Here is a 17670-nt window from a genome sequence, read left to right as displayed (position 1 = left end):
GAGAAATAATCTTGTAATATATAAAGGCTTAATCTGATCTTAGCAGAAAAGACCAGAAGGGGTCTTTAACAACTGGGACAAGTTTCTCCCTTCTGCAGAGAGCTGTGAAACAAACCTTGACAAAGGAGAGCTACACATTTTGTTGGGCATGGTAGTCACTGGCCTTGTGGGTCCTGGGTGTTTAAAACACGACAAGTTCCCCTGATATACTGAGAACCACAGTGTGTCCCTCCTCTTCTGAAGCCTGCGATGGTGGAAGTGAATCAAGCATGCGCCAAGTTTCGCCCCAGTACTCCACCCACTGTGGGAGTCAGACCTGACGCATGGGCTTGTCCTGGAAACTTGTTGGAACCAGAAACCCTTGGCTGCTACCCCAGACCAAGGAAACCAGAATCTGAATTTTAACAATCTTCCTTGAGACTCTGTCTTCGCTGAGCTCAGGCCTAGCACATTTCTTGAAGAGTAGTCTCTGCCTGATTCTAAATAGCCCTTGACTGTTTAGAAATAGTCCCATGCCCTACAAAGGCCGAAAATACCCCCAAGTACTAAGTGCCAAGACAATGCTAATGCTGCCACCTCTGGGTCCGGCAGCTCCTGCTTGCAGGCCAGCCCATACTAGGTTTGTTTTGTTTTGCCCTTCCCACACAGAAGTCAAAGTGAGCTTCTAAAATGAGGTATTGAGAAGGCTTCTTCCTTGTGTTTTGTTTCCCTGTCCTGATACGCTTCTGAAAGTGTAGTGTGAAGGCCTGAGAACCCTACCTGGCCTGAACTTGTCTATGCAAGTTTAGTAAATCCTGTCAGGCCAGCTGCCACATCTTCTTCCCTGCCACCCCCCCCCCCTCGCTGCTGTCCGTCTTCATAGATCTCTGGCATGCACGTGGCGCAGACCTCTGCCGCTGGTCCTCACTGAATCTCCCTTACAGCCAGCATGAGGTGTTCCTCCAGCACTCTTTTCCAAGTCACTCTCTTGCTTTGCCTCCCTTTGCAGGTCCACCTTCCGATAGGGTGGACTTGCCCGGGGTAAGCGCTGTGCCTTGTTATCTCTGTGTGCTTTACAGGTGGGTCGCAGGAAGCCAGAAGTACCTGCTCTGTAAGTAAAGGATTGGCTCAGCACACGTAAAGGTTGAGAAGCAAAAAAAACTGATAAAGAATAAAGGACTGAAAATCCTTAACATTTTTGTTTGTTTATGTTATTCCTCTGCTTCAAACCCTCAAGGTATTTCCAGGCCAGAAATGAGCACGAAACTCTTTGAAACTGAGTTTCTAATTTCTTCAAAGGATGTGCTCTGGTGCATAGTCTGTGCCTGCCAACCGTTGTGTGTCTGCCATGTTCTTTTTTTTTTTTAATTAGATATTTGCTTTATTTACTTTTCAAGTGATATCCCCTTTTCAAGTTACCCCTCCAAAAAGATCCCTGTCCCATCCCCCCTCCCACTGATCACCCCCCCCCCATTTTCTGACTTGTATTCCCCTATTCTGGGGAATCAAGTCTTCACAGGACCAATGGACTCTCCTCTCATTAATTTCTGAAAAGGCCATCTTCTGCTACATATGTACCTGGAGCCATGGGTCCCTCCATGTGTACTATTTGGTTGGTGGTTTAGTCCCTGGGAGTTCTGGGGGTACTGGTTGGTACATGTTCCTCCTCCAGGGCTGCAAACCTCTCTTCTTTTGTGATGAAACCCTGGTTTTATTTAAGTATCATGAACTTGAGGGATTGGACCCTGTTGTTCCAAATTGTCTGACTCCCTTTTCCGGGTTCTCTGTTTTCCTTGGGACTTGACAGATTGCACACTGTAGCCAATGAGTTAGTGCAGGGCTTCTGAGAGAGGTCTTTTCCCTCTGTCTTAAGACAAGTGACACGATCGAAGCCGTGGGAGAACAGATGCTAAGGCTGCCTGTAGCCCTTTGAGCACAAGCCCGAGGATAAAGATAAAACCGAGTGGACGTGGGCTGGAGCCGAGGTTTTGCCGTTGACCCACTGAATGAACTAGCTCCAGACTTGTCCGTGTGAAATGATAAACCGCGTTACTTTCAAGTCACTCCAGTTTAGTGGCATGTTGCGTGCTGACGTCAGCTGACACTCTTGAGCATGCACACTGCTCCAGAGCGAACTTTCATAGAGCTGCCTTGTTGGATATTATTGCATTTTCCTTGAGGGATTCATCCTGGCTGTGGACCCGACTGTGAGAATGTGGGTTGTCGTGCTGACTCTGCTGCTGCCCACAGCCTTTCACGTCTTCTTTGAAATGTTTAATAAAACATTAAATCATTATATTTCAGGGAGGATTTTTTTCTCTCAATTATATGGTCGGAATAAGGAATTTTACAATTACCAAATAACCAATAATGTGAGTACTAACAGATGCTTGATGGTTGAAAGGTTATTTTGACGCATACACCCAGAGAACTTTTTGGCTCAGATGTGAGATCGGACCAACTCCTGTGGCATAAGATGAACCTTCCCGATGTCAACCGGAAAACTCAGAAGCGGGGGTGGGGGATGGGAGTGGGGGGAGTGGGAGGGTGGGGAGAAGAGGCTAGGTGTGGAAGCAGTGAGTCAAAGGTAGCTATCTTCTTTGAAACCTCTCAACCTTAAATATCTGCAGACATTTTCTGAATAGATTCTTATCACTGAAAGATCAGGCGTGGATTTCTGAATCTGCAAATAAGGGAAGCATTGAAACCACGATACTGAACAGCAGGATTGATTTTGCAGGTCCCCGTGTTCTTGAGTTCCATGGTCTGCATTGTTTCATAGTTGTATTTGCTTGTTCACTGTTGTGAGAAATATTTAAAAAGGGCCTGCCAACTCTCTAGCCCCACTGGGCCATTTTTCCAGAGGGGTTCCAAATACCTCTCGCTTCCAAGCAATGCCCCACACACCCACAATCAGCCATCTCAGCACCTAATTACCCAGTAGACTCAAGACTCTTAAAGCCTAATTAGTCAAACAGATTTATATGTCAATAAAATCACAATTTACAAGATGTCAATATAGTCATTTCAGAGCCAATTGATAATGATAAAAGCTTTATCTCAATATTTCTAACCTTGTGAAATCACAGCTACTTGTGGCTGGACACTGTCACAGGCTTCACATAGGAAGCCACGGTTCCTCTCCTCCCCTCTGAGAGGCTCCCTGTCTCTACAACTCTTAGCTCCACCGGCTGTTCCCTGTCTAATCCCAGACCTTCTCTGTTCTAATGTAATTGGACAGGGAAAATCCTGTGATAGTTCAGTGTTCTGTTTAATTCAAAGCAGAGCCGAGAGGTTTCTTTCTAGTCCAGGATTATAAGGAAGGGTTAGTGAGGACAGTGTGCCCCTAGGGTCTAAGTGCCTCTTGCTTCACTAGTCCAAAGGTGTCCATAATTGGTGGGCTTTCCACACCTGGTCTAAGGTTGGGGATTGCCTCTTGGTTTGATCCAAAACATCCTTCCTACAGCAGAAGACCCAGGTCACTTGCCTTTGTGCCTTACCTTGTGCTTTATATCTTCCCAAATGTATTCTCTAAGTGTGGTGAATACTATTTTGAAATGTAAAACGTGAGTAAATTCCACAGCTTCCTCTTCTCCTCTTTAACCTAGCCCAAAGGTCGCCAATTTCAGGATTTTTGTTTTGTTTTGTTTTTGTTTTGCTCTTTGTCACAATGTGTATTAATAATCATTAGCTCAGTGTTTCATTTGGGTAAGGGTCCTATGCTGAGCTCTGAGAAGCTCCTCTCTAAAGTAAAAGGTGTGGTGGAATTAAGGTGCCCTGACATGAGGAGCAAGGGGGACAAATCAGCATAAATGACAGATGCCTTGGGATTCCAGAGAAGGGGGGATGACCTGAGCCCAAAGGGTTAATTTATCCCCAGGTAGGATGGAAGAGAACGGGGTAGACACCTGCAGCACAAAGCCTGGCTCTCTCGGGTCCAGGTGGAAGTCTCTGGAAGAACAATTGATAGGAGGTCAGGAAGTTTTGACTAAAGAAGTTTTTGACAAAAGAATTCTTGTTCTCCAGATCTAGACGTTTGCATCTATAATGGAGCCAAGTGGTAGTGTATGTGTGTTAATACAGGTTTAAAATATTAAGCATATGAGAGGAAATATATTTGTATGGAGTTTCCAGAAACCTTTAGGCTGGCTACATATAATCCATTGTGAAAGAGAGGCCTATATGTTTAATTTGTAATTTTTTTTTAAATTATAGCCATCTCATGATTCATTAAGACAATTATGAAATTTAAATGCCTTGTGCCCAAGTCTGTTAACTCCAGAACCCTGTAATAAAATAATACAGTGAATATATATTCACTGTATTACCAGAATAATAAAATATAATATAAGTTTGGCCAGAACAGTATTATTATAGGGTATTAAAAGTAACTCCATTAGTTTATTGTAAATCTACTTTAGAGCTATCTACAGAGTTTAATTTGTCAATCATAAATGTAGGAATATTTGCCTCAAAGACAGGACGTCAAAAGCATTAATAAGATACATTTGAATCTAGTTTTAGCTTTGATGGTGAGCTATATATTTTAATGTTCTCTAGAACCTTGTCAAAATTTAGTCTGTTGGGCCTGTGCCATTGAACTATTGTTATAAGGATGAAGTTGTTCAACTGGAAAAAACTACATAAGGTAAAGGGATTGGGCCACTATCCCCAAAATCAGCCTATTAACAGGATAGGAAGTGAATTTTCTAGCGTGTTCTCACAGAGAACCAGATACCTATTCTTGATGTTTTAATGTGTACAGGGGAAGCGAATCACTTTTGTGCACACAATTCAAATGAAAGGAAATGCAGGGAAAAGATTGGGAGTGACCAACATGGCTGGTCTTGGAGGGGCTGCACCTCATTCATTAAAATCTTAGAAATGAATCATGAAAATGAACCTGATTAATTTTTTTTTGAAAGAATCTATTTGGACAGCTGGTATCAAAGAGCCAGGATGTTGTCTAGACTTGAAATTTTTCCTGAGTTCCAAACAGAAGGCAAATCGCTTGTCTTAGGCAGCCCAGGGAGTGTAGAGGGTGCAGCTGCCTCTCTGTTGTGTTAAGGTGAAGTTTAGAAAGCAGTGTGCTCCTTGGTTTTTGTCAACCTGACACAAACCGAATGAGTAACCAACAAAGGAGAAATTTCGGCTGATGAATTGCCTGCATTAGACAGGGCTGTGGGCATCCTGTAGTTGGTTTCTAATGATTGAAAGAGTCCACCACCTTCACGGTCCTGGGAGGATAAGAAAACTGAGCAAGCCTCAGGAAGCCAGCCAGTAAGGAGCCTTCCTTCCCAGGCCAAACATTAATCCTGAGAAGCCCTAAAGCTGCGATTCTCAACCTGTGGGTTGTGACCCCTGGGGGGCGGCGGTGTCACATATCAGATATCCTGTGTACCAGATATCTACATGAAGATTCATAACAGAAGCAAAATTGCAATTAGGAACTATCAACAAATATAAGTGTATGGTTGGAGGTAAGCACAACAGGAGGGACTGTGCTAAAGGGCTGCAGCATGGGGAGGGTGAGACCCTGCTGTGAAGTAAAATAAACCCTTTCCTCTCCAAGTTGCCTTTTTTTTGTTTATGGTGTTTGTCCCAGCTACAGGAAGCAAACTAGGTTAAGGAGGGAGCTGGGGTGGCAGGCCTGGGGACAAAAGGAGAAAGAAGATATCTCTAATAATGTCTTTGGTTCTGTAAGACCCCCAAAAACCGAGGGTGCCCAAGCACCCCACGCCTCGGAAAGTGACACCCAAATCACTCGCGATTTCTTTATTCCAGAATTCTGGGTTCCACAGCCATACACTGTGCAGGGGTAGAGGACTGAGGACCCCGTGGAACTGAAGTCAGGGGTATTTAAAGGGGAAAAATCACAAGGCAAGGGATGGAGGACAAAACATGCACAGAATGGGGAAGTTCAGAATGAGGAAGTAAGGAAGGTTAGAGATTATCTGGAACAAACATCCTTGGGGTATTGTTTAGTTAAACATTGAAACTAGAACTGGGTGGGCTATCTTTCTCAAGCTGAAAGCAGAAAACAAGTTACTCTGTACTGGGCTAGTTGTTTAGAAGTCTAAAAACATTGAGTAGGGGGTCTCTCAATTCCCTTTATCTTTTGGAAGGCATGACAGTAAAATCACAGTACTTATATGTAGTAGCCAACATGCATCCCTACGTAGCAGGCATTGTAGACTCATGACCCATCTTCTGGAGTTCTGCTTCATAGCCACACTGTAATGTGACATCTTTGTCTCACTCATTTTACAGAACAGAATGGTGACAAGGGTTGTGACAGACTTCCAACCATTGTCTATGCCGGGGTCTGAAAACCATAGCCAAAGCTATGGGGATTGTTTGTATAAGTAAACTACACCAGAGATAGCACTTGTTTACATACTTTGTATGGGCTACTTTGTAGCTAAATGGTGGTAGAGTTGTGCTTGAAAAGCTGAAAACATTTACTGATGGTTCTTTCTAAAAAAAAAAAAGTGGGAAGGACTGTGAGTGGGGTGACCTCTTAGTGGATGGCTGAATAGGGTTATTTACAGGGCCTTGCACTTCAGAGAGAAAAGTAATTAGAGAAGAGACTAGGAAGTCTGTGGTGGCAGTAACAGAAGGAACAAGGGATTGGTGTCTGCTGGTCTGGATTCTAGTCTTAATTATACCAAATGTTGCTGGAGACCTTGAATAAGTCACACTACTGCCAAGGAAATCGGTTTTTGCCCCTGGTCTAATTAAAGCCACACTGCAGAGTTTCCAAATAAGCTTTTCTGACCACTTTTTCTGATTTGGGACGTGTTCTTTCAGCAGATGAAGTAAAATGTATTTTAACTGGTTCCCCATAGCAACGCTTACAGCTATTTCCAAATAACCTTTTGAAGTCTCTGTGTTTTGGTTGGACACCTTTGGATGTTTAGGGTTGAGAATAGAATTATCTTAATGCAAAAAGTTATTTTTATTTTCTTTATTTTTGTAAATGCCAGCGATTTCTTCTCCTGAAACAACCTAAATCTGAAAAACAATGTTCTTGAAGCTTTCTCTGGAGAAGCTGAAGGCAGGATTTGAAGGACGGCATGAGACATTCAGAAAGGATTGTATGAAACCAGCTGTTCCCAACTGAGTCCACGCTGAAAACTCACGGACACCATGGGTTCAGACCGGCTCGGTGACAGTGAAACAAGAATTTTCTTTCGTAGAATGGTTGAGATGGGAAGTCACAACTCCTTAAGAAACTTAGTCAAGGACCTGGAGAGATGGCTCTGCAGATGAGAACACTCACATTTGCAGAGGATCTGGGTTCCTGAAAACTCTTGTAGGACACTCACAACAGCCTTTGACTCCCTCATCTGGTCTCCTCAGATACCTTCACATTCACGTTCACAAACATATACATGATTTTTAAAAATTAAAGAAATAGATGCATCTTAAGAAAAAGAAAGAAATCTTAAGTCTTGGGCTCCCGGTAGTTAAAAATCAGTCTGTAAAACCCTTGCCCTGAAAGACTGGGAAAACAGTATAACCTTTGTCTTAAAACAATGTAGCCTTTGCTTTGGAAGAGCAAAGGCTACACTGTGGGGGTGGGGCCAAGCAACACCTTCCAGACAGCGGGTGCTAATGGAACGCTTGTCTCAGGATAGCCATGGTGAAGGGAGCATGTGTTAGTCCGGTAGCTTCTGCCTTGACTCCTCTAGAGAGTGTATTTTAAAAATTTAGTCTCGGGGAAGGGGGATGGGATAGGGGATTTTCGCGGGGTAATCCATAATGCGGATACCATTTGAAATGGAAATAAAGCAAATATCTAATAAAAAAAAAAAAGAGTCCAAAACTAGTTAGATATCTATTTTAGGAACAGAGAAATATCAGAAGTTCAAAGTCATTATCTGAGAATGAGCTTCCGTTTAGCTAAAGCCAGCTGTGGCCAGGTGGCTCTCAAGTTGACTAAGCACTGCATATACTGAGGGCTTAACATTCAGTTCCTTCTATGAGAATAAATCTTATAGTGGATGGAATAGTAGCTTCCAACATGACGCATGCAGGTCCACACCTTGCAAGCTATAAATAAGATAGTATTTGGAGGTCGGACCTTTGCAGGTATTATTAAACCGAAGATTTATAGATGATACCACCTCAGAGTTTCTGAACAGGTCCCGAGTTCACTGCCAAAGGTACTAATGAGACAGACAAGAGGACACAGAGACCAAGCGGTATGTGAGTGCGGTGACATCAAACCATGGAAGTAGCTACTGTTGTGATCTGGCTGCAAGTTAGGGGATGCCAATCTGAAGTGCTGACATTGTAAGAATCAGAGCAGGATGGATCAAGTTTCCTGTGAGTTAAACTAACCAGTTGGTGGCCCTTCTGGACAATGGAATTTTAATCTTTCATTCTGATTGCCTCCCGGGGCAGACTGTGTACACCCTGTGGCCCTGCCACAGAAGGTAGAAGAGCTAAGTGAGGTATTATGAGAATTCCAAGCTGTCACAAGCATGCCAAGATCACAGTGGTGCTCAGGTCTGTAGGGATTCTCAGAGTAAGCCCAAGGCACCTCAGACCAGGTTCTCAGCACAAAGGACTGCCGGAGGCCAGTCCCAGCAGGGACCAGTACCAGAGAGGAAGTAAGGAACAGACCAGGGGACAGATGAATCAGACACCAAGTGCAACTTCTGACTGTCTGACAATCAGAAAGTGTCTTTATTTATACAGATTCAAAAACATTCATGATTTCAATAGATACAGAAGATATCAATTTTTCCTGATCATACTTTTCTAATATGCCCAGGGTTGAGTTTAAGCAAAAGTAAAAAGATTTTATTATTAACAACCTCATATCCTTTTTCCTAAAATTCTAAAAATCATTTTAGAGCAAGCAAGCATGTAACAGACTGTTCCCAGGCTGGCAGCCCTTAGCGGCTTCAAGATGCTTAGACAGAGAAGAGATCGAATCTGAGCCAGTCCAGGGGAACCGCCCTGTTTTAAGCAATATATTATTAACATTTAGTGGCCAGTTATATTGCTTGCAGATTCTCCTAAGCCTGAGAATTCGGGCTTAGGAATTGTTGTAGCTGTTATTTATAATCTTGTAAGAATTTGTTTAATAAAGGAAATCTTTTGTTTCTATATTAATTAACATTACAGCAACCTGGTGTGAATCATTCTTTCCAAGGTTGACAAATCCTATTACCCTTATTCTTCCTAGGTTCTTTTATGTTGTTCTTACACAACCTGTACATGTTATCATATTCTCTTAGTTCTAGCTTTTGTTACAGAGTTCTTACTAGGGGCTTTGCATGTATGGTCTTTTATCTTATAGGTTACAATTCTAAGAACTTCTTAATATTTTTTGTAAAAGGAATTCTGTGTTCTGATTTTCTGTCATTTCTCCTGTCCTGCTGAGCCTTGTCAGCCCCCTCTGAATTCCAAACAATTTTTATTTTGTTTCGTGAATTTACCCAGAGATGATAACAACCTCCAAACCACAGAGAAGACACCAAGTAGGTGCCACCAGGGTTGTTACTTCCTTGTGGGCAGGGGGTAGGACATTCGGAACTTTCTCAGCGGAATACACGAACAGTTTTGTCAGAGAAGACCGTGTGGATCATCACGCTTATAGCTCCACCCACCAAGAGTGTAGTGCGCAGACTCAAACCGAAAGTACATGGCTTCAGAGTCACAGGGGCTGGTACCTTGTCAAAACAGCTGTGCAGGCCTCTGGCTTACACCATTCCCTTAGGAGACAGCAGTGCCAAAGGGAATTTGACAAAGGACAGGGTATAGGAGACAAAGACATGGGAGCGAGAGAGGACAAGAGAGAAGTGGGAGGCATATTTGTCTAGGGTGTCATGCACAAGCCTGCCTCTGGATAGAGGAAACACAGACATGGCCCGTCGGCAAATGGTAGTTTATAAAAGTGAATGGGGGAAACCCTAGTATATAAAGGTGAATGGGGGAAACCCCGTGTCAGGAGGAGTTGGTTCGTTTTCACAGGGCTTGTTAAGGTGGCCAAAGGGAGGCTTTTGATGGCTGGACTGCAATGCTGAACTTTGATGCTTAGCCTCAGGGGAGGAAGGGGCCAAATAAGGGAATGGAGCTTGAGGGCTGGTTTTAGGATTATATTCTAATGGGTTTTAGCAAGGCAGAGGGGGTGGGGGAGAAGGGCAAGGCCTGCCGCCTGCCGGAGCCAAGACTGCCATGCTCAGACCTGCTAGAGCCCTTCAAGATCACCATCAGCTTCGACTGGTGTGTGTGATGCGCAGGAGCTGGGAGTACACACCCTGGAAGGAAAACCGGAGTTGTTTTCAAGGATTCACCTCCATTTGCACGCAACACCGCTCTTCCCGATTCAGTTCTGGTGAGTAAAGTCTCCCAGACATGACGTCACCGGGTGTTGTCCCTAATGGGCTGTACGAATGGTTTTCACTTGCCAGGAGCTTTTTAGCTTTTACATGCAGGTGACACTCCGCTCCCTAGTCTCACAGTACCCTCGAAGCAGGTCAGCCCCTTGTAATGATGGAACCTTGAGAGTTTTGTGGCATGAAGCCAGAGAGCTAAGAAAGAAACCAGGCTGAAATGTAAGCTTCTGTGATCCAGACCACTGCTCATTGGCTTGCTTACCCTGTAGGGAACGACTGGGCAGCACCAGACTCAGCAGCAAGTTGACAACCTGAAGCTTTGGTCACCCACTGAGAAAGTGTGCTTACATGAACACAGCAAAGAGCAAAAATCAGAAAAGAAGAAAAAGACAGAGATACCCATCACATAGCAAAATGTGCCAGTGTCCCACGATACCGTCAAAGTCCAAGATAGCATACGATGATGACCTCATTTGATGCTGATTGTAAAGAGGTGATCACTCAGTAAAGCACTGATTAGAAAACCGAATGAACCAGGCAGTGGTGGCTCACACCTTTAATCCCAGCACTTCGGAGGCAGAGGCAGACGGATTTCTGAGTTGGAGGCTAGCCTGGCCTCCAGAGTTGAGTTCCAGGACAGCCAGAGCTATACAGAGAAACCATGTCTCGAAAAAAATCAAAATAATAATAATAATAAATAAAAAAGAAAAAGAAAAACAAACCAAATATCTGTCACAAACAGATGAGAATTGATTTGTACACTAAAGATGCAATTGAATAACCAATGTTATAAGTACAATGAAATAAAATAAGGAAATATTTTAATTGCTTGAGAATAAAGGCCTTTCTAACCTTGGTGTAAACCCAAGCAAAACAAAGAAATATCAACTAATTTGATGATAAGAATTAAAAACGATATTGTCAGAGATGCAGACAAAAGAAAGTGAAAAGGTATTTTCAATATGTGTTATTAGCTTAACAATCACTTGTGGTATGCCAGCTGTAAAACAGAAACTGTAGCCACTGCTAGGACCAAAATGAAAATACATAATATTGACCTCGCCGACCTTGACCTGCTGAGTCAGGGGCCACGTGGAACAAGTGCTTCAGAATATGAGGAGTCTTATAGGTCACATCTAGTCGTCATAGCAACATACAAATGTGGAGAGTTAATAGGACACGACCTCGCTCGTGTGTAAAGAATTTATTAAAATCAATGAGAAAAATGGTAACATAGGCAAGCTGACTGAAGATAGATACATGGGAGATTCCTAGATAAAAAAGTAGGTCGCCAATAAACATGTTATTATCTTCATGAGTAATCAAAGGTATGCAAATTAAACCAAAATACTACACTTACCCCCTAGCTTATCAAATAATAAAATAAGCCGTAATAAGGTACTAATGATAATATGCAGGGAATTAGATGCTTTCACAGACTTTGATAAGACTACATAGTGTAGAAAAATCTGATAATTATATGTTAATGTTTATAACTTTAAAAATCCGTGTTTTTATTCAATGTTATAGACTTACAGTTTTGTTTCTCCAAAATTCATGTGGAGACTAATTTAAAATGTGACCATTTAAAGAGACACAGTCATGACAGTGGGGCCCTTGTGATGGCCCTTGTGACTAGAGGCACCAGTAGTGATTAAATGCCAGTGACTCTTCTTTTAGGAGTGACCCTTTCTGGTATTTTCCACACTGTTGTTGGTATCTGAACTGGTGCTGTTACTATGCAGATCTGGTTTAGGCTACCGCATTGTTGACATTTCATGGATGCAACTTTCTCTGTCCTATATACAAGAGACAATTTCACAGTAGCTTCAACACTAAGTGGTCAGCCCCAAACCGTAGGCAACTGAGCAACACTCGGTGGACTCAGCAGGTTATACTTATACATTCACATGTATACATAGATGTGAGTACATGTGTGTGTATACATATGTACATATATATATCAATAGTAATCAAATGCAAAGAGACAGGGAAAGATGTCAGGGGAAAGTGCACGTTGAATTTTGAAGATGCAATACTCAAGTTAAAAATAGATTATATTTCAGATTTAATTCTGTACATTTTACAAACATAAATAATATACTGAGCTAAATATATTGAAATTTTGAAAGGAGGAGATCCCAAAAAGATTTCATGCTTTCTTTCTTCCTATGCCTCTAACAACCCTATCAATCCGAGGAACCAGGAAACAACTGAAAGGCAGGCAGAGAGCCTCGCTGAGAGCTAACAGCACACATTTTCATCTTGCACCCTAGTCTCTAGAACTGTGAAAAGGGCATTTTATTGTTTAAAGCTCCAGACTACAGTACTTTGTTATGATGACCTTATCTGACATTATATATACATGCATATGTATGTATATATATTTATAGGCAGTTAATAGAAAAAGCAAAACCATGTAAACAACAGAAATGTACATCAAAACCATATATCAGAGATTAGCAAGCTATGGACCATCACCAAGTCCAGATCATTGTCTATTTCGAATATGAAGTATAATTGGAATACAGCCATATTCATTTTTAAATTTATTATCCCTGGCTGTTTTATTGTCACAACAATAGAACTGAATAATTGCAACAGAGACTTTCTGTTTGCATAAGCCTAAAATGTTTATTATCTGATCCCTCATAGGAAGTTTGCCAGCTCTTCCTCTGTACAGAAGATTAAAATTACAAACAATTGGAATATTCATGCATTTTATTTGTCTAAAATTATTGTATATCCATAATGTAGAACATTATGCAGCAATTGATGAAGTAGATTATATATAAAGACATGTAAATGTTTGTTAAGGGATTTGGATAAATGAGAATCATAGCTCAATATGTATAGTATAATCCATTTATGTGAACCCTATGTATACAGATGAGTATTGATGTATGCTTCCATTTACTAATTACAGCCGGTGAATTCTGATATTATCACATTAATGGAAAAGCATTGAAACCTGTCATTTATGATCATTTCCTGGCCATTTAATTAAGCAATGATAAGAGAAGTAAATCAGAAACAGGACTGCAGCTATTTGTCTAGAGAACTCAGGAGACACAGGATGGAGTACTGAACCTCTGGGCCCTGGAGTCTAGGATGATCACCAACCATGGATTTCTGATGTGTGCACTGTTGGCATGGTTGGATTTTTCTGCCATGATATATGACCTGATAATGACTCATCTGAAAAAAGTGTTAGGTTAAATTAAGATAAGACAGGGGGTATAAACCATTACTCTGTCCTTTCACAAGCTAGGTCGTTGGACACCAAACAAATTGTTTTCACTCTTGAAATTATACTTCATGCTTAAGATGGGAGGTCAATTCATTTAACTCACTCTCTGAGTTCATGTACTTTAAGTCCTCTGAAGTGGTCACCATAGATTGCCACTGTACATTGTAGATTACCACAGAAGGTTGCCACCTGTACACTGCCACCCATAGATTGCATAGCTGGGTGTCTTCATGGAGACATGATCCAGGCTGCCGACATGGGAGTTATTTTCGGCATCTCTGATCTTCCTGTCCTCAGTTACAGAGTCCAGAAGGAAAGTGCTTTTCTCCCATGCTCCAACACAGTCAGAAACAACACCATCCAGCCTGGATAGATGTCCATAGCTATGGTAACCAACACCGTCTCCAGGATGGATGTCCATCGCTATGGTAACCAACACCGTCTCCCGGATGGATGTCCATTGCTATGGTGACGAGCACCATCTCCCAGATGGATGTCCATTGCTATGGTGATGAGCACCATCTCCCAGATGGATGTCCATTGCTATGGTAACCAACACCATCTCCCTGCTTCTGGCTCAGTGCCTATGCTCTATTTTCTCCTTTAACCCAGAGCCAGGCTCAGACTTGTGGCTCCAAATCACATGTTGTCTTCTCCTTTTTCTTAAAGAAGAGATAAATTGAAGCAAATGGTAATTACGCATGATCTGTTTTCTTCTCAAAGTAAGATATCACCATGACCCACTTTTTAAAGTGTCTAACTAAATACTGCAGCTCCTTCCCATAACAATGCAAGTTTTGTTTGATGAAAATCCATAGAAGAGGTTGTGGGAATTTTTTTAATGAGCATTAATTTTCACATTACTCCTTTTTAATTAACTCTTTTCCTAATGGGTTTCATTGTGGCATCTTCATATGAGTGTGTGTGTGTGTGTGTGTGTATGTATATATGTATGTGTATGTGTATATATGTATGTGTGTTGTTTATGTATATATGTATGTGTATATGTAGGTGTATATATATATGTATATGGATGTATATGTGTATGTGTATTTGTGTATGTGTGAGTATGTGTATACTTTGTCTGCACTCACCCCCTATAACACTGATATCCTATCCTCTTTCTCCCCTCTTGCTGAACTGTAGAGAAAATCTCTTGTTTTCCGTATGGAAACATCACCTGTCAATAAAAGCTGATGATCGATTCCCTGAGGCAGGCAGTGGGAGGTGAGAGTTCCAGTAGAAGAGCAACTCTGGCGTGGAGTCAGGCGCAGGGAGAAATTCACCCCAGACTCTGAGGAGACAGAGGCATAAAACTGAGGAGAGTAAGCAGCCATGAGGCACTCTTAGAATGAAATTAGCGGGTTAATTAAGTTAGGAACAAAACTAGCCAGGATCGAGCCAAAGCTTGAGGCCTAGGCATTTATTTATAAGTAGTAAGTCGCAGAGTCATTATTTCGGGAACTGGAGGCTGGGTGGAAAAGCGCACGGATCCTTAGGACTTCCTCCCATTGGCTCTCCCCTTGACGTCTTCCTCCTCCCATTGGTTCTCCCCTTGACGTCTTCCTCCTCCCGTTGGTTCTCCCCTTGACGTCTTCCTCCTCCCGTTGGTTCTCCCCTTGGCCTCTTCCTCCTCCCGTTAGTTCTCCCCTTGGCCTCTTCCTCCTCCCGTTGGTTCTCCCCTTGGCCTCTTCCTCCTCCTGTTAGTTCTCCCCTTGGCCTCTTCCTCCTCCCGTTAGTTCTCCCCTTGGCCTCTTCCTCCTCCCGTTGGTTCTCCCCTTGGCCTCTTCCTCCTCCTGTTAGTTCTCCCCTTGGCCTCTTCCTCCTCCCGTTGGTTCTCCCTTTGACCTCTTCCTCCTCCCATTGGTTCTCCTCTCTTCCTCCTCCCGTTGGTTCGTCCCTTGACCTCTTCCCCATTGGTTCTCCCCTTGACCTCTTCCTCCTCCCATTGGTTTGCCCCTTGACCTCTTCCTCCTCCCATTGGTTCTCCCTTTGACCTCTTCCTCCTCCCATTGGTTCTCCTCTCTTCCTCCTCCCGTTGGTTTGCCCTTTGACCCTTTCCTCCTCCCATTGGCTCTCCCTTTGACCCTTTCCTCCTCCCATTGGCTCTCCCCTTGACCTCTTCCTCCTCCCATTGGTTCACCCCTTGACCTCTTCCTCCTCCCATTGTTCTCCCCTTGACCTCTTCCTCCTCCCATTGGTTCTCCCTTTAACCTCTTCCTCCTCCCATTAGGTCTCCCCTTGACCTCTTCCTCCTCCCATTAGGTCTCCCCTTGACCTCTTCCTCCCCCCATTAGGTCTCCCCTTGGCCTCTTCCTCCTCCCGTTGGTTCTCCCTTTGACCTCTTCCTCCTCCCATTGGTTCTCCTCTCTTCCTCCTCCCGTTGGTTCGCCCCTTGACCTCTTCCTCCTCCCATTGGTTCTCCCTTTGACCTCTTCCTCCTCCCATTGGTTCTCTCCTTGACCTCTTACTCCTCCTATTGGTTCTCCCCTTGGCCTATTCCTCCTCCCATTGGTTCTCCCCTTGGCCTCTTCCTCCTCCTATTGGTTCTCCCTTATGTTTTCATTACTCATACTCTGTTACCCTCTCTTACCCATCCCCTCCATTTATACCTCTTCCTTCCTCTCACTGTTTCCATTAAAGCCCCAATGCCTAGGCGTTCCCATGAAGGACTGTAGGAGATACCACAGCTGTTATAATGCTTCCAAAGACCATGGGTTCTTGGTATGGTGGGAGAGTATGTTGACACAGGTGAGGAATGGGAGGCACAGTTGGACTGCCGGACTGATAACAAGCTATAACAAAGTGCTGCTTTCCTTGTCATCCATGTCCTAAGAGGAATCATCTTTGCACACTGCAGAGTTCTAGTGTATTTCCCTTTTATGCCCTGCATGCAGGTTGCTGGGGCCATAGCAGTGCAGGAGATACAGAAGTACAGCTCAATCATGGTTGGTTGTAAGCAGCTTACTATTTATTGCACTAGATGCAACAGTTACTTTTCAGTAAATCCTTCTCTTAGCGACCAGTCTCCCAGAGGCAGACCTATCCAGAGCACTATTTTATAGGAAAATATTTTTGCAAGCATCAAGTGGACATTTTCATTCCCAGAAATCATTTGCTGTTGGCTCTGCACTTTTTTAAAAATCAATGGTCTTCTTCATTTCAGATGGAAGTTAGAGAAGAAAGTCATCTTTTGGCTGTCAGTGAAAAACTATATTTTTAAACTCTTCACAGTGGGTCCATGGTGTTGCTTTCAGGCTTTGCTGAGAATGGAAAAGGTGTTGTTTCCTTCTGCTAAAATCTTTTTTACAAATCAAATGTGAGCCCAGGGAATCTAGCTTACTAAATTTTATTATAAGCCCTAGCATGCAGATATAAGAGTTCTTCAGAAGACCCCCACTCAACAAGGCCACAGAGACAGGAATCACTGCAATCTGCAAGAGGTTTATTGTTCCAACGTACGTTAGGGTGGGGGGTCCCCCAGCAGGCAGGCAAGAGGAGACCCTGAGCTCACAAAGCATACCTTTTTTATGAACATTTTGGCGGGGAGTTAGTTCAGTGGTCAGTGGTCTCCTGAGTTGGACGACTGTGATTGGTTTCCCTGAGCAACATTTAAAATTATTGGTCAACTCGAATGAGGAGGTTGTCTCTGCCTTTTGGACCTGTCTGGCCCACCTTATGGTATTTGTGGTATTTTCTGGCGTTGTCTCTTTTTGTCAAGTCACTTCCCTCTCTGGCCTCACCCTAGGCAGGGTGTTTCTCTGTTTAGGCCAATTCTTTATCCATCCTCCCCGAGGTGGTCCTGCGCAGAATGGGAAGGTTCAGTCCGGCTGTGAGCCCCATCCTTGGCCGTGGGGAGCTGGCCTGCTGTTTCTGACAGGGTTCTCAACACAGGCAGGACTGCTAGGTGCTGGGAGGAATACAACCACCCAAAAGGACCAGAAAAAGCTCTTCGTCTGTCTGAGTGGCTGGCTAAAGGGAGCTAGAAGAGGATACAAGCTATCAGACATGAACGGCCCAGCTCTGCGGCTTCCTGGGATTGAGACCATGAAGATGCAATAGAAACCTGTTTCACAAGAGCAGCTTCTT

The sequence above is a fragment of the Apodemus sylvaticus genome, chromosome 9 (genome assembly GCF_947179515.1).
Source record: "Apodemus sylvaticus chromosome 9, mApoSyl1.1, whole genome shotgun sequence".
Taxonomy (NCBI): Eukaryota; Metazoa; Chordata; class Mammalia; order Rodentia; family Muridae; genus Apodemus; species Apodemus sylvaticus.
This window is presented reverse-complemented; position numbering follows the sequence as displayed.